This window comes from Dasypus novemcinctus, chromosome 1, assembly GCF_030445035.2.
Source record: "Dasypus novemcinctus isolate mDasNov1 chromosome 1, mDasNov1.1.hap2, whole genome shotgun sequence".
Classification (NCBI taxonomy): domain Eukaryota; kingdom Metazoa; phylum Chordata; class Mammalia; order Cingulata; family Dasypodidae; genus Dasypus; species Dasypus novemcinctus.
Window position 1 is genome coordinate 28,637,450 of NC_080673.1, and position 22,713 is coordinate 28,660,162.

Consider the following 22,713-nt stretch of genomic DNA (forward strand, 5'->3'; position numbering starts at 1 on the left):
GGATTTGTTGATTTTGTTGATCTCAAAGAACCAACTCTTGGATTTGTTGATTCTCTATTGTTTTTTGTTCTCAGTTTCATTTATTTCTGCTCTGATTTTTACAATTCTTCTCCATTTGCTTTGGGATAAGTTTGCTGTTCTTTTTCTAGTCCCTTCAGGTGTACAGTTAGGTCTTCAATTTTAGTTCTTTCATCTTTTTAAATGCAAGCATTGAGGGCTATAAATTTCCCTCTCAGCACTGCCTCTGTAGTGTCCCTTAGGTTTTGATGTGTTGTGCTGTTATTTTCTTTTCTCTCAAGATATTTTCTGAATTCCTTGCAATTTTTTCTTCGACCCACTGATTATTTAAGAGAATGTTATTTAATTGTGGTTATCTCCATATATTTATGAATTTTATTTCCTGCAAGTGCCACAGATAACCAACTCAGCAAGGAGATGCAATGAAAAAAAAGGGGGGGGGGCAAAAACTCAGAAGAGCACACAGTGAATGGACACAGAGAGCAGACAGCAAGCAAGCCACATTGGGGAGGAGGAGAGGGGAATAAAATAAATAAATAAATGCAGACACTGAAGAATGTACAGCAAATGGACACAGAGAGCAGACAGCACACAAAAAGCCACAAGGGGGGATAATAATAACAAAAAAAAAGTTCTTTGCATCATTGGTTAAGTTTATTCCAAAATATTTGGGTTTTATCTGTCATATTTTATTTCCACTACTTTTTTTTTGTTTTTGCCTGAGTTCTTTTTATTTTTAAAGATTGATTGATTGATTGATTGATTTCTCTCCCCTTTCCCTCCACCCAATTGTCTGTTCTCTTTGTCTATTTGTGCCTCTTTGCTGCATCTTCTTTGTCCACTTCTGTTGTCATCAGTGGCATGGGAATCTGTGTTTCTTTTGGTGCGTCATCTTGCTGTGTCAGCTCTCTGTGTGTGCGGCACCATTCTTGGGCAGGCTGCACTTCCTTTTGCACTGGGTGGCTCTCTTTTCAGGGCGCACTCCTTGCATGTGGAGCTCCCCTATGCGGGGACACCCCTGTGTGGCAGGGTACTCTTTGCGTGCATCAGCACTGCACATGGGCCAGCTCCACATGAGTCAAGGAGGCCCGGTGTTTGAACTGTGGACCTCCCATGGGGTAGACAGATGCCCTAACCACTGGGCCAAGTCCACTTCCCTCCACTACTCTTTTGACACTTGCAGTTATAATTTTCATTTCTAGACTCCTCCAAGCCTCTCTCCTGTCTTCTTTTTTCAGACCATAGCACACCCTTTTGTATTTCCTGCAACCTGGTCACTTGGTTACAAACTCTCTGTTTCTGTTTTTCTGTGAGTATTCATTTTTGAAAGACAGTCTTGCCAGATATAAAATTCTTGGTTGGAACTTTTTCTTTTGCAGTATCTTAGATATATCATACCAGTGTCTTCTTGCCTCCATGGTTTCTGATGAGAAATCTGCATTTAATCTTATTGGGCATCCTTATATGTTACGAATTGCTTTTTTCTCACTGCACTCAGAAGTCTCTCTTTGTCTTTGTCTTTTAATATTCTGCTTAGTGTGTGTCTCAGTGTTGGTCTATTTGGATTTATTTGAACGGGAATATATTGTTCTTCTTGGACATGGATATTGACATCCTTCAATAGAGTTGGGAAATTTTCTACCATTATTTCTTCAAATATTTATTTTGTCCCTTTTTACTTCTCCTTCTGGACACCAGTGACACATATGTTTGTATGTCTCTTGTCATTAATTCCCTAATACAGAATTGTTCAATTTTTTTCCATTCTTTTCTTCATCTATTCTTTTGTATGTTCACTTTCAGAGGTCATTTCTACAAGAGCACCAATCTTTTCTTCTGCCTCCTCAAATCTGCAATTATATGATTCCAGGGTACTTTTCATTTAATGCAACTTTTATTATGTAAGATCTGTTATTTTTCTATGTATGCTTTTAAATTCTTCTTTTTTATGCTCACCCAGTGTCTTCATAATATCCTTAATCTCTGTAGCCATCTCATTGAATTTATTAAGGAGATTTGTTTGAACATTTATGATTAGTTGTCTTGACTCCCTTATGTCATCTGGAGGCTTATCTTGTTCCTTTAACTGGTCCATATCATCCTGTTTCTTGGTATGGATTGTAATTTTTTCTTGGTGTTGGCTTCTGCCTTACTATATGTACTTACTCTAGGTGCAGTTTCTGTCATCAATTTAGGGTTCTCTTGCCCTTTCTTTCTTGCTGGTTGTGTAGTAGGAACAACGGATATAGTAAGTGCTGCAAGCTGTGGAGGCTGAAGCTGCCCTCATTGCCCCAGGGACTAATGAAGTATCTCCCAACTTTCTCCTTTGCCAGGGGTAGGGATAGAACCACAGTCATGTGTAATAATCCAAATTCTGCAGACCTAGACTCTAGTTGCCCAGAGAGATTGATGAAGCTTCACACCCCTTTCTGTCCTGCCTGGGGTGGAGATGGAACTGCAGGTGTGGGCAGCAATCTATGCCATGCAGGTCCAAAAGGACCACAGTTGCTCCAGGAAACTTCTGTCTATTCAGTCTGTCTGGACAAATGTACCTGTAGTTACCTAGAGAGGCTGGTGCAGGGCTTACCAGCTTCCTGCCTGCTAGAGGTGGGACTGAATCCTAGGCTAGGGTTGCAGGTTGAGCTAGGTGAAAGAAGCCAGTCCTTAACATCCTTATGATTTTTAGTCAGCCAGCTTCCCATCATGCCAGAGCAAAGTTAAAATGTTGGCCTCTTTCCTACTTGGACAGGTTCAAACTTTAGCTCTTCTTAGGATTATACTTTAGCCAGCTGAATGATTAATCAGTCACTGAAGTCGGCCAACCATCTCTTCCTCCCCTGTTTTTGGGAAATGGAGCTTCCAATTCCACCCACAGAATAGTTCCTTAGGTGGCTTGGTGCCTCCATAGTAGGATGATCACCAGCCCCCATGGGGTGGTCTGTATTTTCCCAGATAGGCTAGTGCAGGTCCCCCAGCTTTCTCCCTGCCAGAGGTGGGACTAGAGCTTAGACCAGAGTTGCGATATGAACTGGATGGAAAGAAGCCTGTCCCTACCAGCACTGTGATTTTCAGTCCATCCTGCTTCCCCTTTTGCCAGGGGCAGAGTTAAAATGGCAGCTACTGGCCTCTTTCTGACTTGGATAGGTTCAAATAAAAGCTGTTCTTAGGATTATACTTTAATCCACTGAATTTACTAATCAGTAGCTGAAAATCATGCCCAATTGTCTCTTCCTCCCCCATTTTGGGGAAGTGGAGCTTCCAATTCCAGGCTCAGAGTAGCTCCTGAGGCAGCTTGTGCCACAATAGAGGTTGGGCACTGGTGTCCAGGTTGTGGAGTGCTCTACTTACAAATCTTTTCTACAGATGGGCAGTCTCCTTTCATTCTTTTAAGGATGTTGTAAGATATCCTTCTGGTCTCCTGAAGCCCCCAGATGGGTGCTTTAGATAACTCTGGGTGATTACTAACTGCCCTGTAGCATGAGCTAACTCCAAGAGTTCCTTACTCTGCTGCCATATTGCTGGCTGTTCACATGGATTTTGATGTGAGGTTGGCACTTAATCTTATTGAGGTTCCATTGGATGTGATATTTTGCTTTTCTCTTGCTGCATTCAGAATCCTCTATTTATCTCTGATGTTTGTCATTCTGAACAGTAGGTGTCTCAGAGTAGTTCTATTCAGATTTATTCTGTTTGGGGTATGTTGTCCTTCTTGGATATTTATGTCTTTCATAAGTGTTGTTAAATTTTCAGTCATATTTCCTCAAATATTCTTTCTGCCCCTTGTCCATTCTCTTCTCTTTCTGGGACACCAATAGTGCTTATGTTTGTGCATTTCATATTTTCACTCAATTCCCTGAGGCTCTGTTACCTTTTTTCCCCATTCTTTTCTCATTTTACTCAATGGTGTTTCCAAGGTCATATGTTCTGTCCTTGATATCACTAATTTTGTCTTTGATCAATTCAACTTTGCTGTTATATGCCTCTAATGTATTTTTAATATACTTTTAATTTTTTAAAAAAGAAATTTAGATTACATAAATGCTATTTTAAAAATATAGGAGTTCCATTATGTCCTGCTCCCTAGCCCTCCCACCATTTCCCACATCAACAACATCTTTCATTAGTGTTGTATATTTGCCACAACTGATGAAAACATCTTAGAGTATTCATTGTCACTAAGCATGGATTTAGATTACATTGTAGTTTACATTCTCCCACTCACATTTTTGTAAGTTATTACAAGATATACGATGGCTTATGTCTGTCATTACAACATCATTGAGTATAAGTCCCAAGCCCCAAAAGTGACCCCAAATTACACTTATTTTTCCCTCTTCCTACCCTCAGAACCTCCAGTGGCTACTTTCTCCACATCAATGATAAGAGTTCTTGCATTGCTGGGATCACAATAAGTATATAATAGGATAATAGTAACTTTACTCTAGTCCATATTTCATTCCCCAATCTTGAGGATTCTGGAGTGGTGATGTCCATTCTCTCTCTAATTGAGAGGGGGTTTTGATCCCATGGGGCAGATGGATGAGACTATGTTGCTTGCAGCTGCAGACACTCTCTATCTCTTTAGATGGTCATTGTCAATCATCATTTCCTTATTAGTTGTCCTGGGTGAGTCCAATGAACTGGAGAGTAGGTGTTGCAACTCTGTTGAGATGCAGGGCTCACCTGATACATGGACAGCCCAAAGATTTAATTCTCTTCAGCATATACCTATCAACTCTAGTACTAACGATATGTTCAAATAGAAGGGGGCAGAAGAGTCATTGTAGGGTATGCACTACTAAGTCCAACTCTGTCACAATGGGGAGCAGAAATTCCAAAGTAGGGCATATTGGCAGGGTACAAACTCCTGAGTTTGTGCCAAAGTTCTCAGGAGCCTTGCTATTTGAGGTAGTATTTTCTTTGGCAGTCAATGAGTTTCTGCTGAGATATGCATAAACATAACTTCTGAGATGACCTACTGACTCACTTTGAAGTCTGTTAGCCATATAAACTCATTTGTCTTTACCATTTCCTCCTTTTGGTCAAGGTCTTTTTATAGTTGAATTGCTAGTTGTTGTTTGATAGTAATCCCTTGGTGCCAGGGAGGTTCATCCCCAGGAGCCATGCCCCATACTGGAGGGAAGGTAATGCATTTATATGCTGAGTTTAGCTTAGAGAGTACACATTTAAGCAACAAGGAGGTTTCCAGGAAGTAACATTTAGTCACTAACCTAGGTTAAGTTTTAATTTCAAAATTAAAGTTTTATAAGTATAGTCATTACTATCAAGGACCTGTCAAATGTCCATTATTCTTCACTAGTCTCTGCCCCTGTACTCAGGGGATTCTTGTTTTCCCATTATTGAATGTGGCAGAGTTCTCCAGTATGGAAATTTAACATTCTTTTGGTTATTGTGTGAATCTCCACTCACTGTAACAATATCCCATGAACACTTGAACACATTCACAAGCCTTATAGGCATGCCCCAGGTGAACCTCCTCCCATGCATCCATCATCTCTGACAGCCCCTACCAATGATCCTCCCCTACCACAGTTGTAATCCCTCTGTGATACAAACTTCTTCAAAACAAAAGCCAATAAAATTACTGATTACAATTAATAGAAAAATGATATAATAATGATAGGTTTTAAATGATGAATAAAATACAAAATTTTTAAAAATTTGAAATAATAAAAAATACAAAATTTTAAAAAATTGACATTAGGTCTTTAATCACTATAAGATCTGTTGTCTTGTATGTACAGTGACTTTTTCTTCCATTTATTCCCCCAGTGTCTTATTCTTTTCACTTTGTCTTCAAAGAAGTTTTAGATCACAGAAAAGTCATGTCCTTATAATAGTTGCTTCCCATATACCCAACATCCTCTCCCTTTTCCACTTTCCCCAATCAAAAACACTTTACATGTGGATGGTACATTTGTTATAATTGATGTACAAATATTGAAACATTGTTACCAACCATGGCCAATGATTTACATTATAGTTTACTACACTTTTGTAGATTTTGATGAAGTTTTCCGTGGTCTGTATCCATCATTGCAATATCATGTAGAACAATTCCTTTGTCCCAAAAATGTCCCATTTGTTTTCTATTCTGTTTCTCCCTCTCCTTCTCTCAGGACCCACAGTAATCACCAAGATTAACTCATTGAAGGACAAGATTCATAGTTACTTGTAACAATATTGAGGGTGTTACATACTGGCCTGTCCTCCCCTATTAGGCATTGCCTATGCTTTCAAGAGTCTCCCGACCCTCTATTTGAGATCATAGCTGGGCTCCTCAGGATGAGAGTCCAACACCTTCCTGCTTATTATGTGGGGTCTCCACCCCCTGATACAACACATTATGACAAGATGAATGCTACACACTCCCTAGAAGCCTCCTCCAGATGCACCATGTCCCACAAGTCCCCCACATCCAACACTTTAATCCAGTAACCCTCCCCTGCCATATCTGTCAAAAGAACATTTCCAACATTGTAGTTTCAACCACATACCTGAAAATTGCCAAAGTTCACCTGCTCCCAGCACCCAACCCTCCCCTGCCCCAGTTCCATGGACAGTCCAAACCATCCTCCCCTCCCTACCACCTTCACAGACCAGCACTGACCAATCCAATAACATCACTGCACCACTGTTCCATTATGACTTTCTTTCCCACAAGCTCTGTTACTTTTTTTTGCTGGCTCACAAATTGTTCTTTATGTTCACCCATTGTCTTAATAATATCCTTTATCTCTTTAGTTATATTTTCCTTCAACTGTTTGGGTTTAGGAGATTTGTGTAGTTATCATTGATCAGTTGTCTTAAAACCTATATCTTGTAAGATATTTGGTTTGTTCCTTTCTTTCCATCTCTTCTTGCCTCCTAGTATAGTTTGTAATTTTTTACTGATGTCTAGGTATCTGAATATGTTGGTAAATTTATTCTGATGATCAATTCTCACTCTTGCCTAGTGTTTTTTGCAGTTATTCTTTGATGTTTGGTTCAACTTATTCTGAGTCTTTAAATTTGCCCAGTTTAAGGTAACAAATTGGTCCAGAGACTCACTGTTGGGGTGCAGACTTACTCCCAAGGTTTCAAGTTTGTCAATATTTGCTTCATATATTTTGCCCTTTCTTCATTGATTTTGTGAGAGATTTGAGTCCTACATGCTTACTCAAAAATTGTCTTCCTGGAGGTCTCCTTTTAGGTCTTCTCCTTGCCTAACTGCTCTAGCTAGAACTTCTTGTAAAATGTTGAACAACTACTTTTACAATCATCATACTTGTCATTTTCCTGATCTTAAAAGTAAAGTTTTCAGTCTTTCATCCTTTCCCTCTCAGCAGGGCATCTGTTATATTCCATAAGGAATAATAGCTTTGTTTTCATTTTCATTCTACTAAAGTTATTTCCCCATTTCCTTTGTGATTTTTGAAAAAGATTTATTTATTTATTTTATTTCTCTCCCCTTCTCTCCCCACCCCACCCCAGTTGTCTGTTCTCTGTGTCTACTTGCTGTGTATTCTTCTTTGTCCACTTCTGTTGTTGTCAGCAGCATGGGAATCTGTGTTTCTTTTTGTTGTGTCATCTTGTTGTGTCATTGTTTAATTTCTACGTATTTGTGAATTTTCCAGGTTTCCCTTTATTATTGATTTCTAGCTTCTTTCCACTGTGGTCATAGAAGATACATTATATGAGTTGAATGCTTTTAAATGTATTGAGACATATTTGTGACCTAACTTGTGATCTAGTTTGAAGAATGACTTAATGCGATAGAGAAAAATGAATATCTACTGTCATTGGATGATGTATTCTGTATATTTCTGTTAGGTGTAGTTGGTTTATATTATTGTCCAAGTCTTCTATTTCCTGATTGATCTTCTGTCTAAATCTTCTGTCTAGATGTTCTATACATTATTGAAAGTGATGTATTGAAGTTTCCTATTATTGAGGTAGTTCCATCAAGTTTGTCAATATTTGCTTCATATATTTTGGGACTCTGCTTGTAGGTGCATATATTTATATTATTTAAGACTTATTGTTAAATGACTCCTTTATCACTATGTATTGACCTTTTTTATTATCTTTCTTAAGATAATAGATCACACAAATGTTACATTAAAAATAAAAGAGATTCCTATATATCCCACTCCTCACATCCTCCACTCCTTCCACATCAACAACTTCTTTCCTTAGTGTAGTACATCCATTGCATTTGATGAGTCTATTTTGTAGCACTGCTACATGGCATGGGTTATACTTTACATTGCAGTTTACTCTCTCCCAGTCCTTTCAGTGGGTAGGGCAGGATATATAGTATCCTGCATCTGTCCCTGCAATATCATTCATGACAACTCCAAGTCCTAAAAATGCTCCCATCACACCTCTTTTTCCTTCTTCCTGCCTTTAGCAACTCCTGGGGCCACCATCTCCACATCAATGATATAATTTCTTCCATTGCTAGAGTCACAATAATTCTATAGCAGAATACCAGTAAGTCCACTCTAATCCATATTTATTCCTCCATCCTGAAGACCCTTGGATGGCAACACTCTCTCCACCTCTAAATTGAGAGGGGACTTAGGTCCCACATGGCTTCTTTATCCCTTTTGGCAGGTTTTTTTTTTTTCCATAAAGACTAATTTATCTGATATTCGTGTAACTATCCAGTTATCTTTTGGTTACTATTTGCATGGTATGCTTTTTTCCATCCTTTTACTTTCTCCCTACTTGTGTCATTGCATTTGAGTCTTTTTATACATAGCATATATTTGGGTTATGCTCTTTTATCTACTCTGCCAACTTCTGTCTTTTGACTGAAGAGTTTAATCCATCCACATTTAAAGTAACTACTGATAATGCAGGATCTTTTACTGCCATTTTGCTATTTGGTCTTTGTAAGTCTTACACATTTTTTTGACCTTCAATTCTTCTGTTAATGCCTACTTTCATATTTATTTTTCTTGTAGTGTGCCATTTTGAGTCCTTTCTCATGTCCTTCTGTATATATTTCTAAGATGGTTTCATTGTGGTTATCATAGTGCTACAATTTATAAACCTGAATCTATAACATTTATACTGATTTGGCTCCAATAGCATACACACTGTTTCTATACCCCTCCTTCACTCTACATTTTTTTGCACTTATTGCAAATTATACACTTATACACTGTATTCCAAAACCATAGATTTATCCTTCATTTTTATGCCTTTGAAGTTTAAAACCTCTAAAAAGTAAAAAGTGGTGTAACATACTAAAATATAATATAGTAATACTGGAATTTATAATTACCCATATGGCTACCTATGCCAGAGGTCATTATTTCTTTATGCCACTTCTATCCACAGTCTAATGTCATTTGCTTTCAGTCTGAGGAACTCCATTTAGAATTACTTGTAAGATTCTTAGCTGACAACTATTTTCTTCCTCACTCTTAATATTTCATCCCATGGCCTTCTTGTCTCCATAGTTTCTGATGAGAAAGCCATAGTTAATCTTTTTAAGGCTCGTTTTTACATAAAATATTACTCATCTCTTGCAGATTTCAGAACTCTGTTCTTGTCCTTGGCATTTGACTTTTTGACTATTATGTGTTTGTGCATGACTCTTTTCCAATTTTTTTCTGTGTGTGATTTCTTGGGCTTCTTGAATGTGCATATTCACTTTTTTTTGGGGGGGGTAAATTTTTCATTATTTATTTCTCTAAATAATCATCTGCTCTTTTCTCCCTTTCTTCTTCTTCTGGGACTCACATAATGCATATATCAATATGCTTGATGGTATCTGTATTAGTTAGGGTTCTCTAGGGAAACAGAATCAACAAGAGTTATCTGTTAATTGTGTGCAATTTTATAAGGGTCTCTCATCCAGCCGTGGGGATGCACAAGTCCAGGTTCTGCAGACAGACTGTAATCAGGGGTACCAGTGAAAGTCAAATGAAGGTTCTTGATGAGTTCTGGGAGATGCTGACTGTCCAAAGATGACCTGGGAAATTCTCTCACAGTGGTGGAATCACTTCCCCTTTCAAAGCATTCACTGTTTGAGTTAAGTGTCACTCATTGCGCATGGCAATATTCCTTTATGATGTAATTGTAATCAGCTATGTATGATTTACCACTGCAGTAAAATCAATAGTGACTAAAGTCCATAAATGCCCTTGTATTACAGTTAGCCCAGTGCTTCCTTGACCAAACAATTAGGCACAATTACCAGGCCAACTTGACACAATTGTCTAACCATCTCAGTGTCCCACGGGTATCTTAAGACCTCTTCACTTTTTTCATTCTTTTTTTAGTTCTCCTCCTCAACCTGAAGTATTTCAATTGTCTTGGTTTCAGGTTCACTGATTATTTCTTCTGCCTGCTCTAATTTACACTGGAAACAATCTAGGTAACTTTTCATTTCAGGTGTTGTTGACTTCATCTCAGATATTTTTGTTTAATTCCTTTTCAAGAATTATCTCTATTGAGACAATCATAATGGCCATTCATTGTTTTCCTGATATCCCTTAGCTTTTTTCCTTGTTTTCCTTTATCTCCTTAAAATTTTTGACAGTTTTTTTTATCTTTGATCTTCTTCATTGATGGGTTCTAAATATTTATCTTGTTCCTTTGTTTGTGTTGTAATCTTTTGTTGTTCTTTTAAATATTTTAATTTATTAATTTTGGAATTTAATCCATGAGTTGCTTGTTGCTGTATTTTGTAACCAATTCAGGATATGACTGAGATTTCCCTCAGGGCCAGGAGCTAAAAGCAGCAACAACAACAAAATTCCAGCACAAATGCAAAAATTAATTTTCACATTCTTTGCAAATTGGTTCTGCATCGTCTAGTGCTCTCCATCAGAGTTTCACACTCCTGTCAAGAAGAGCAACAAGAAGCAGGAGTGAAGGTCAGGAACCTCTCCATCTTTTCTGAGCCTGTGTATTTTCCTGGGCTTGTGTTTACCTTAGAAATGTCCTTAGAAATTCTCCTGTGTTCACAAATTTGAAAGTCCCTTTACTTCTTATGAATTATATGTCTCTCCTTTTGGGTGCTATATGGTATGACTTAAAGCTGCTTTTTTTTTTTATCCTGGCCACTTTGGCTTAATAGATTCTTCCTCTGCTTTACGTGTCTGCTATCTGCCTCTGTCTGCAGGACAATTTCTGTGAAGGGGATCCTGAGATGAATTTCCTGAGTTAGTCTTTCATATTGCCACCTGGTAGATTAGCACCAAGAAACAGGTACACCAGTATGTGCATAAGGGTTGTTCTGTTCCCTCCAGAACAGAGTTGGTGACCCGCAATGGAAGTATAGGCGGACTCCACACTAGCCCATGGAGGAGTTGGTGGAGGAGTCAGCAAGTGTTCCACAGCTTCTCTCATTTTTTAAGGTCTTGCTTCCTTTATTCATCACACATCCATTTAGTACAACACTTAAATTGTCTTCCAGAGTATTGAGGAAAGTGGTTCTTTCAATATTTGGAGGAAAGTGGTTCTTTCAATATTTGTGAGTTCTTCAAAGTTTCCCTGGGAGAAGGGCACTCTGGAGCATCTTATGCGCCCATCTTCATTGAGCAATATTAGGGCTTTTTTGATGGAGTTTTAGTGATCATTCCTGTAGTCCAAAGTAAACAACAACTCTACCCTTCACTGACTTTTCTGGACAGATAACCAAAGCATTGACAAACAGCTAAGTTCATTCTAAGAGAGTCAAATCCTTTCACAATCATACAGAATCAACATGTATTCTAAATGGTCTCTGATGCTAAGACTAAAGGAGCAAGAAAGCAGATAAAGAAACAGTTTGTTCTTTTGACTGTAATATTTCCAAAAATTCTGTAAACTTAGATGTTTTAATAATTTGAGATTTTATTTTGTATTAATGTTTAATTTTCTGTAGTTAAAATGCCTGGCCTTTTGGATTTCTGTCTCTTCTCCTTTTTCATGTCTAAGATGGCATATAGATATAAGGAGGATGGGAATAACATATAATATTTCAAAATGATAGTTAGTACACAAGATTACATGTCTCTGTGGTATTCCATTTTTTGCATAAACCACTGGTCAAGGCAGCTCCCTGAATTGCTGACCATTGATAAAACATTTGCTTTATCTTTAAATATTCTGTTTGCTCCTGTTGCTAAAATCTGTGCCTCCTGTAAATTGTGGTCTTTTATCATATCAGGTCATCTTCCATGCTGACTAGGCTTTGTTATAATTCTTGCTAATTGTGTAAGCCCTGAAATCTTATTGTGATTCCTATAATCCTGTCCCAGGCATTAAATGTTACAGCCCTCACTTACAGATCATTTTTCCCTGTGGAAGCAACCACTTCTGGCAAACTCCTCACACATATTACAGCTAACAGGTATGCCCCTATTCATTGGGAATGCAAGATATTCCATTTGGTAGATGCTATAGATGCAGTGAGCACATATTGAAAACCATGTTTCTACATTTAACAAGCATAGTTTCCTATTTGGGACCTTGATCTAAGAAGATCAAAACCCACTTAAATCCTCTATTACATAGAAGGTCTGGGTTTTAAATTTATCTACAAAATATCCTTTTCATCCTAGCATAGTAAGCCTCATGAGCTAATAATCCTCAAAGGAAGTGATACCATAACTATAAAATGGTAGAAAAATCCATGAACTAGGGACCCAAACTAGGCCTCAAGGAATTTACAGATTTTTTTCTCTCAAAAAGAAGCCTGTAATTTTTTTCAAATAATTACTTTTAGCTTAGAAGCCAATATTAACTCTCCTTTTCTTCGTTTTCCTGTTACTTAACAAAGTGAATTCTCTGACCTATGTACAACTCTGAGGTAAGTGGATACCTGCAGCAAACTAGTCCATGTACTTGAAATGGTAACAGAAAACTGCATTTAAAAACAAAATATCACCCCTATTATAAATATCCACATTTTGGATTTTTAAGCAAATACTTATCAATTAGTGATGATACTCTAAGCAATGTGTGCAGTGCATCACATGAATTATTTATTTTAAAAATTTACAATATATGGAGAAACTGTGCCATCACACTGCACCTTTTTCTTCTACAGCATTTGCTTCCTAATTATCACAACATTTTTCTGGGATTTTCTCATTTTCAAGTTCAAGAATTATGGTGCTCATTTTTAGAAGCAATAGTTGAGGTTCAGAGATGCATAAGGTCATGAAACTATTATAAGGAAAATTTTAAAAATCTCCAGCATTTTGACACCAATTTAGTGCTTATCTTATTCCCAGTGGAAAAAAAATTGTAATTCTACCTTTAGAACTAGTATTATCTCGGGAACCACATAGAATTTCTTAAACTAAATTTCATATGCATATCCCAAACAAAAGCTACAGACAAATAAATGTTTTCTATTGTACAATATTGGTAAAAGAATTAAGTAGCAAATTACTGGAAAGATTTTACAAAGATTAAAATGAAATAAAGTTATTATGCATTATGGTTACAGTACCTAACGCTATATGTTACAAAGATGCTAGTTGACCATCTCGATAACAATTTTCCTCCTCATTCTTACTAATAAAATCTTAATACTTATTAAAAATTTTTTATTGTCTTTTTTAAAGATAAATAGATCACAAAAAATTGTTACATTAAAAAGGATAAGAAGTTCCCATATACCCCACACCCCTCTCTTCCCACATCAACAAACTCTTTCATCATTGTGCACATTTATGGCATTTGGTGAATACATTTTGGAGCACTGCTGCACAGCATGGATGATAGTGAACATTGTAGTTAACACTCTCCCCCAGTCCACTCAGTGGGTTATGGCAGAATATATAATGTCCAACATCTCTCCCTGAGATATCATTTAGGAAAACTGCAAGTCCCTAAAATGCCTCCACGTCACATCTCTTCTTCCCTCTCCCTGACTTCAGCAACTACTGGGGCTACTTTCTCCACATCAATGATTCAATTTCTTCCATTGCTAGTCACAATAGTTCTATAATAGCTTATGAGTAAAGTCCACTCTAAAACATATTTTATTCCTCCATCCTGTGGACCCTGGGATAGTGATGTCCATTCCACCTCTAAATTGAGAGGAGGCTTAGATTCCACATGAGTGATGGATGTGATTCTCCTGCTTGCAGTTATAGGCACTCTCGGTTTCCTGCTGTGCTGGTTGACCAACTTCATCTCCCTATTAGCTTACCTGAGTAAGTCCAACAAACCAGAGAGTAAAAGTTGCAACTCTGCTGAGGCTTAGGGCCCAGCTGGCACATGGCCAGTCCAGAGATTCAAGTCTCCTTAGGATACACCAACCCCAGTGCCAAACACAGCTTCAGTAAAAGTGACAGAAGAGGCATGTGTAGAAAGGTCACATCTGAGTCCAATTCCATCACACTCAGGGTTAGAAATTCCAATGTACTGCCCACTGGCAAGCACTGAACTCCAGAGCCACCTGCCATGACCATAGAACCTGGGTTTCTCTGGAGTACTCAGTAGCAACAGTACCTGGGGTTGTATCTACCTTGACTATCTCTGGGATCCTGCTGAGATGTGCATAAGCACGACCCCTCTGATGACCTCCTGACTCTTTTTGAAGTCTCTTAGCTGTTTAAAGTAAATGCTGTATTTCTCAGAAACCACTGCAGCTGAAGGTAAACAAGTGACTAATCTCTGACCAATAAGACAAGAGAAGTTGTGTGGGGCTTCCAGGAAATCTTTCTTAAAAGACTGCTGGAGTATTCAATTTTATCCCCCTTCCTCCTTCCCCTTCTTGTTCTTGCTGTTTGAAATGATGATATGATAGCTAGACATGATTGATGGCTCCTGTAGGCATGGAGCACAGTTGGATAACCCAAAAGGTGAAGCTACATATTAGTATGGTGGAAGAAGGTAATAGGAAAATCCCAAGACCTTAAGTTGTGGAATATAATATTATCCCTGGATTGGCTATTTCCAGGTTTCTTTTACATCAGAAAGAAATACATTCCATTTGGTCCACTGTGATTTTAGTATATATTGCTACTTGAAACTGAGCATAAAACCAATTATTATAGTAATTTAATCTATTGTAGTATACAATTACAATAAATAAAATACTTTATAACTTTTTTTCAGGTACAAATCATGTTCTATGTTGTACAAGCAAAGAGAATATTTTATTCATATGTGAACATAAAGTGAAGCCTAGAGATGACTCTGGATTCCTATTCCATTGTGTGTGTTTTTTTCACTTTATTATTATTATTTTTTTAAAGATGCTTTAGATTACATAAAAGTTACATAAAAAATATAGGGGATCCCCATATGCCCAACTCCCCACCCCACCCATGCTTTCCCACATCAACAACATCCTTAATTAGTGTGATTCATTTGTTATAATTGATGAACACATTCTGAAACATTGCCATCAACCATGGATTATAGTTTACATGATAGTTTATACTTGGTCCCACAGAATTTTGTAAGTTATGACAAAATATATAATGGTCTGTATCTATTACAATGTCAGGCAGGACAATTCCAATGACTGGAAAAGGCCCCCATATTACACCTATTTTTCCCTCTCCATCCCCTCTAAACATCCAGTGGCCACTGCCTTCACATCAATGATAAAAGTTCTTCCATTGCTAGAATAACAATAAGTCTATAGTAGAATAATAATAAGCCCATCATTCATTCCCCAATCTTGAGGATTTGGGGATGGTGATGCCCACTCTGCCTCTGATTGAGAGGGAACTTAGATTGTATGGAGGAGATGGATGGAACTATCTTTCTTGCAGTTGCAGAATCCCACTGTTCCTTGAGATGGTCATTGTCCATCATTACCTCTTTGTTAATTGTCCTGGATGAAGCCATTGAACTGGAGGTGTTGCAATTCTGTTGAGATTCAGGGCCCAACTGGCACTTGGAAAGCCCAAAGATTTAAGCCTCTTGGACATAAAATTATCAACTCTAGTACTAATTATAGGTTTAAATAGAATGGGCAGAAAGGAAGGAAACCACAACTGAGTCCAACTCTGTCACACTGTGGAGCATAAATTCCAAAGTAGGGCCCACTGTCAGGGCACCAAAGTCCTGAGCTGTCAGCCCTGACTGTAATGTCTGGATGTCTCCAGAGCTGTGAGGTTTCTTTTTTGTTAGTTCCATCAGAAGCTGATATAAATACAATTCAATTCAAAGCATCCATAATTTATATCCTCAGAATTCCTACAGAATGTAACCAAATACGAACTTTCAATAAAAATGATTAAACACAAAATATTGCAAGGCACCATGAAAGAATGTAAGCAAAAACAACAAACATGAGATTTAGATCCACACATACCATAACAAAATAATAATAAAATCAAAGTGTCAGATATTTAAGACATAAATTACAAAATCACAAAGTACAAAATCTGTTGGTGGAGAGAGGGGAACATACCCTGCTATGACAAGGATCCTGTATTGATAAAAAGCCAGAGATCTGGGGAGGAGACAGGAGACTTGCTACAACCTAAGAGCTCTACCCAAATTCATCACTGACTTAAGGCAGAGTTCAAGTGCCATGGGAAAAGAGTCAGGAATGCTGAGAAAGCCCCATCCTGGTGGCTAGGCAGAAGAACTGAGAAACACCATCTGGTCCCAGTCATGAACTTTGCATCAAGTAAATTGAAACAGCAGTTGCCTTGTGGGGTTTTGTTTAGAGCAAGGAAAGAACCCCTGTGTCACAAAGATGCAGAACCTGCTGGAAGCTGAGGGTGGAGCAAAAACATTAATACAAGCTCTCAGGCCACCCAGGCACCACACTAATCACAAGATAGCAGTAGTCCATCTCTGGAGTAATTTGAAGTCTGTGGTGTACCAAATACAACTATAGCAACAATTACATCCAAACCAAGCTCAGTTATTGGATAATTGACTAGGTTATTGACTCAACCACAGATATTTAAAATCTGACACTAAAAGTGGTGTTTCCCTTCTGCAATCCAAAACCTACCCCAAAACAAAGCCAAAAAAAAATCAATAGATAAAAATCAGAAAATAAAATAATAATTAAAAAACAAATAAAATATAAAAATTAAAAATTAAAAATTTCATTGTGTCTTTCATCACTGTAAGATATGTTATCTTTTATGTACAGTGACAATTTCTTCCATATGTTCTACCAGTGTCTCAATTCTCACTTTATTTGCAAAGAAGCTTTAGGTTACAGAAAAGTCACAAAGAAAATATAGGTGGTTCCCATATACCCAACCCGTTTTCCTTTTCCCATTTTCCTCTATTAATAACATCTTGCATGAGTATGGCACATTTGTTATAATTCATGTACAAATAATGAAGCATTGCTACTAACCATGGTCACTGGTTTACATTATGGTTTACATTTTGTACCGTACATTTTATAAATTTCAACAAAATGTATAATGCCCTATATCTGTCAATAAGAGATGATGTAGAACAATTCCAATGCCCTAAAAGCCCTATGTTCCATCTATTCTATTATTCCCTCGATGTGATAGAGTTAGATTCAATTATAATTTCCCTGAATAATGTTCTTCTGTCTCTTTTATTTGAATGTATATTTAAGACTATATTCATTAAATTTTTGTTCCAGAGACTTAATCTTCAGTCTGTACATATGCCTGTTGAGTCCTGAATCTTAGCAGATTTGTGATACCTAGTATCCAGTTCTTTGGACTCACCCAAGACAACTAACAAAAGGTTGGTGATGGGACAATGCCCATTCCAGAAAATAGAGTATATACAACTGCAAGTGAAGCAGTTCCATCCAACTGTCCCATGTGATCTAAATCACCCCCTCAATTGGAAACAGAGTGGACATCAGCATCCCCAAATCCTCAAGATTGAGGAATGAACAAAAATAAGGGGGAGGGGAGTTGCGACTCTGGGCTAAAGTAGACTTATTATTATTTTAGCAATGGAAAACCTGTATCACTGATATAAAGGCAGTGGCCACCAGAGGTACTTAGGGGAGGGAGAGGGAAGAACTCGTGCAACTTGTCTTGGGACATTGGAATTGACCTGCATGGCACAGCAATGACTGATACAGGCCATTATACATTCTGTCAAAACCTATAAAATAGTGTGGTGCAAAGTGTAAAGTGTAATATAAACTTTAGGCCATGGTTAGTAGCAATGCTTCAATATTTGTATTGAAATACAAATATTTCAATTTGTAAACAAATACAATTGTTCAACAATTGTAACAAAAATTCAACATTGATCAAAGATGTTAATGGGGAAAAGTATGGAAGGAGAAGGGACTGAGGTATATGGAAATCCCTTACATTTTCAATGTAACATTTGTGTAATCTAAAGCTTCTTTCAAAATAAAAAATAGGTTTTTTCATTCCCATGCATTAAATCGATTTATCTCAATTTCTACTTGTTGTTTATGTTCAGTGCCCAGTATTAAGACACAATAAAACATATTTTTTGAAAAAACAATCAACAGAACCAGATTTAGAGATGACCCATATCTAACTATCTGACTTAAAATAACTATGATCACAATATTATAGCTTAATTCAGTGGGAAGAAGTTATAGCAAGTGATTTTAAAATATAGCAATTTACTCCACATACACTGTAGAATATATCTTAAGGGTAAAATCAACTAAGTAAATGTACATTAAGCTGTTACCATATTAATTTTAATAATAAATGTATTGGAATTACTTTGTTCAAATTGTACATGTTATGCTATGTATTACATATAACCCACATATTCAAAATGCAGCTTTTAATAACTATATGAAACTACATATTTGAAATATAAATATGTAATGATATGTGGGTAAGACACACAAGTTAAAGCTATTGGAAACTACAGATTTAGGTATAACAGAAACTTAATAAAAAACTTATGCATAAAAAAACTGTAATACAATTTTGGTATTATCAATACCATTATGAGCCCACAATGCATTTTCTCTAGAAATTATGAACATTCAATAATAATCAACAATTTTAAGTGTCCAGATTGTGTTCTGTAAATGTCATTTTCCACAAAGTGGTAGAAGTACTCCCAAGAGAAATAGCTAATTTCAAATCTGTAATAAGAAATATGCAAGGTAAGTCTGGACTATCTGAACATAAAGGCAAAAAGCAAAGAAAAGGAAGGTCATTTCAAAAAGATATGTAGTCAAAATAAAGAGGCTCTAACTAGCAATTTATGGGCCAATTCAGACATCAAATATAACTCCAATAGGAAAAAGACAACAAATATGTTGTCATGAGTTCTTGATAACAAAGGCAAAGATTCTAACAAAACTCTGCTCATATTTGAGTTTATTAGCAGACCAACTCATTATTTGAAACCTGATAAATAAAGGGACAATATCAGACATTTAGAGAAACCAAATAGTTTATGAGAAAATTTTATTCTTTAGAAAAGAATTCCAGAAAATAAATACAAGTCTAAGAGAAATAGAGTATCACCAATTTGTAACTTCTAATGAAATACTGAATCAATTCAATAATCTTCAGTGTTAGCCAATACTTTTATTAGAAAGGCTACTGGGAAAATTTATGTTAGAGGAAAGATGCTGTCAATACCTGATTCAGTGTTCAATCTTAGCGTTACCAAGTAAGAGGTAACCATCATCACATTCAAAGTGATGCAATAAGATGTATATTGGGTACTACTTACGAATAGGCTAGCATTCTTTAAAAAAATTGAAACTATATTTGATCTAGCTATAGTTTATAGGAAATATAGAACTTCAGGGATGCAATCCACCATGTCTAAAATAACAACTAATTCTCAGTTTTTTCAGTAAATTTGTTTTTATAGAGAAAGAATTAAGATTGAAATGGACTTAACAGGCATATTAATCAAACATAAAGTGTGAATCTTCTTTTGATATGATTTGAAAAAAATGGCAAATATATGAAAATCAAGGAAATTTGATAGTAATTTAGTAATTGAATATTTGATAATATTAAGTAAATATTGCTAAATTTTATTTAATGTAATATGTTTATGTTTTTAAAAGATCTTTAACTTTTAGAGATATATATTGAAGTATATGCAGATTAGAAGATAGGAAGTATGGTTTTGCATTAAAACAATCCAAATATGTGAGGTTGTGGGGAAGAAAAAGGCAGGTATATGTAAATAAAGTATGATTTGCTATTAATTATTACTTTTTTAAGGTCAACAATGGGTACAGAGGTGTTATTTCACTCTATATTATATACTTTAAAATTTCATTAATTAAAATTAAGCTGAAAATAAGGAAAAGCTAAAAATATCTTTTTGAATATTATTAAAACTCAATAATAGGTGGACCAAATAATTTTGAAACTAAATGAAATGGAAAATACTACAATAAAAATGTGTGGAATTTTTACGGTATTGCATTGAGAAAATTTAGGAGCATTACTTGTTATAAAAATGAATAAAAAGAGGAGTTATAGGAAGATGGTGTCAGAGTAGGCAAGCAGGGCTCAATTCTCTCAGAAAAACAATGGAGTCATGGCTAAAAGCTGTCAGAGGAACCTGATTTGTTGATCGACAGACCTGGATTCTGCTGCACATTCTCCAAGTAGGTGAGTGACAGTGACATAAAGAATCTAACACAAACATGAATTACTAAAACCCAGTGGCACCCAGGAATTGCCCCTATACCCCACCCTCAAAACATTAAGCTTGGAAAAAACTGGCTCCCTGCAGCTGAGTGAGAAGGGACAGCTATATTTCTCCCTTTCAGCTGTTACAAGGAAGGAGGATGGCTGTATCAGAGGGCAGAGAATAATTTCTCTTCAGTGAATTTGGCCAGCAATGCCCCCTTTGGATCTTGACTCTTGCCAGATCAGAAACATGGGAAAGCAGAGGTTCAAAGAAACACTCATGGAAAAGTTTGCTAAAGAGCATCACCTTCTGGCCATCCAGGAATTTGCAAAGAGAAAAAATGACTTTTAGGTCTCTCTTTAGCACCAACCCCTGGGAGGAAATCTGTACCCCAATGTTGATAACTTAAGCTTGGCAATTTTGAAGACCCAGAGTAAGTTGAACCAAAAATCAAAGAAGGTTGACTATCAGAGTAAATTCACCAGCATATTCAGATGCCTAGACATCAGCAAAAAATTACTAACCATACTGGGAAAGAGGAAGAGATGGTCCAGCCAAAGGAACAAACCAAATATCCTGGGGAAATACAGGATTTAAGACAATGAATCACACAAATCTCCTAATCAATTCAAAGAATTGAAGGAAAATATAACTAAAGAGATAAAGGATATTAAAAAGACACTGGGTGAGTATAAAGAACAATTGGAGAGCCTGCAGAAAAAAAAAGTACTTATGGGAATGAAAGACACATGGATGAGATTAAAAATACATTGGAAGAGGGTGGATGTTCCAGCCCACTATTGAGGGAGAATTTGGCCTTCTCAGGCTACAGAGAGGGTGAAGCACATTCCTTGGTGGTTGGGGAAAGAAATTAAGTTGCCATCCACTTCTCTGTAGAGGTTAGGCCTATTCCCCATAGGTTGGGGAGAGTGTTTTCACCATCCTACTGCTCTGAGGGGCTGGGCCTGTTCCCATAGGATGGGAAAGGTGAAATCATCACCCAACTGTTCTGAGGGGGTTGTGCCTGAATGCTACAGATTAGAGAGAATGTTGTCACCACCCCACTGCACTAAGGGAGTGAAATTGCAACCCCAGAGATTTGGTAATTTGCGGCCATCACCCCAATGTTCTTGGAAAGTGAGGTCTGGAGATAAGTTACCACCCAGATGCTTGATGAGGGTGAAACTGAGAAAATGTCCACTGGGCTAGCCTGTAGAAAGGGTGGGTCCCCATAAGACCCCAAGAAGAAGAGGAAACAGTCATTTTATGGATTACTCTCAGACTTTGAATTCTAATGAAGTATGCCCTGTACGTTTCTGGAAATTTGGGGGACCAGTGATGCATGTTTCCCTCCCAAATTCTCTTTATGGTAATGCAAATATACACCCTATGTCTGTGCCTAATTTGTATATTGGAAGTAGATAACTTTTTTGGTATTTCTTACAGATCTATACCCAGAGGTAACTTTGCCCTAAGACAAATTGTTCCCCTATAATTCATTTTGATGTGATTTTGTAATTAGCATTGCTACTGGAATGATTTAAGGTTTTTTGAATATTGAAATGTCTTTTTCAGATACAGAGAGAGGAGTGTGAGTTTGAGATTATTTTATGAATCCCCCAAATGAGAAAGATTATGCTTATAAACTAATCTGTTCCTCTGGTTGTGACACCCTTTGATTATATTAAATTAAATTGAGAGGCTTTTGATTAGATTACCTGTTAAAACTGAGATAGAGATTCAGGTCCCCTGGGTATACACTAAACCCCAACACCAACTACAGATCCGATAAAAGTGACAGGAGAGGCTTGTGAACAAAGATCACATCTGAGTCCAGCTCCATCACACAGAAACACAAACTCCAAAGTAAGGCCAACTGACATGGCACTGAACTCCATCTGCCATGACCATAGAACCTGTGGTTCTCTGTAACCCCCAGAATAACCAAAACCTGGGGTTGTATCTACTTTAGCTATCTCTGGGACTCTACTGAGGTGTGCACAAGGGCAACCCATCTGATAACCTCCCGACTCTTTTTGGAGACTCATAGCCATACGACCTCATTTGTACTTTCCATTCTCCCCTTTTATTCAGGTCAAAAAGCATTTTTAACTCCTGGTATTAAATGTAGACTGAGATATTCTGCTTGTCTGA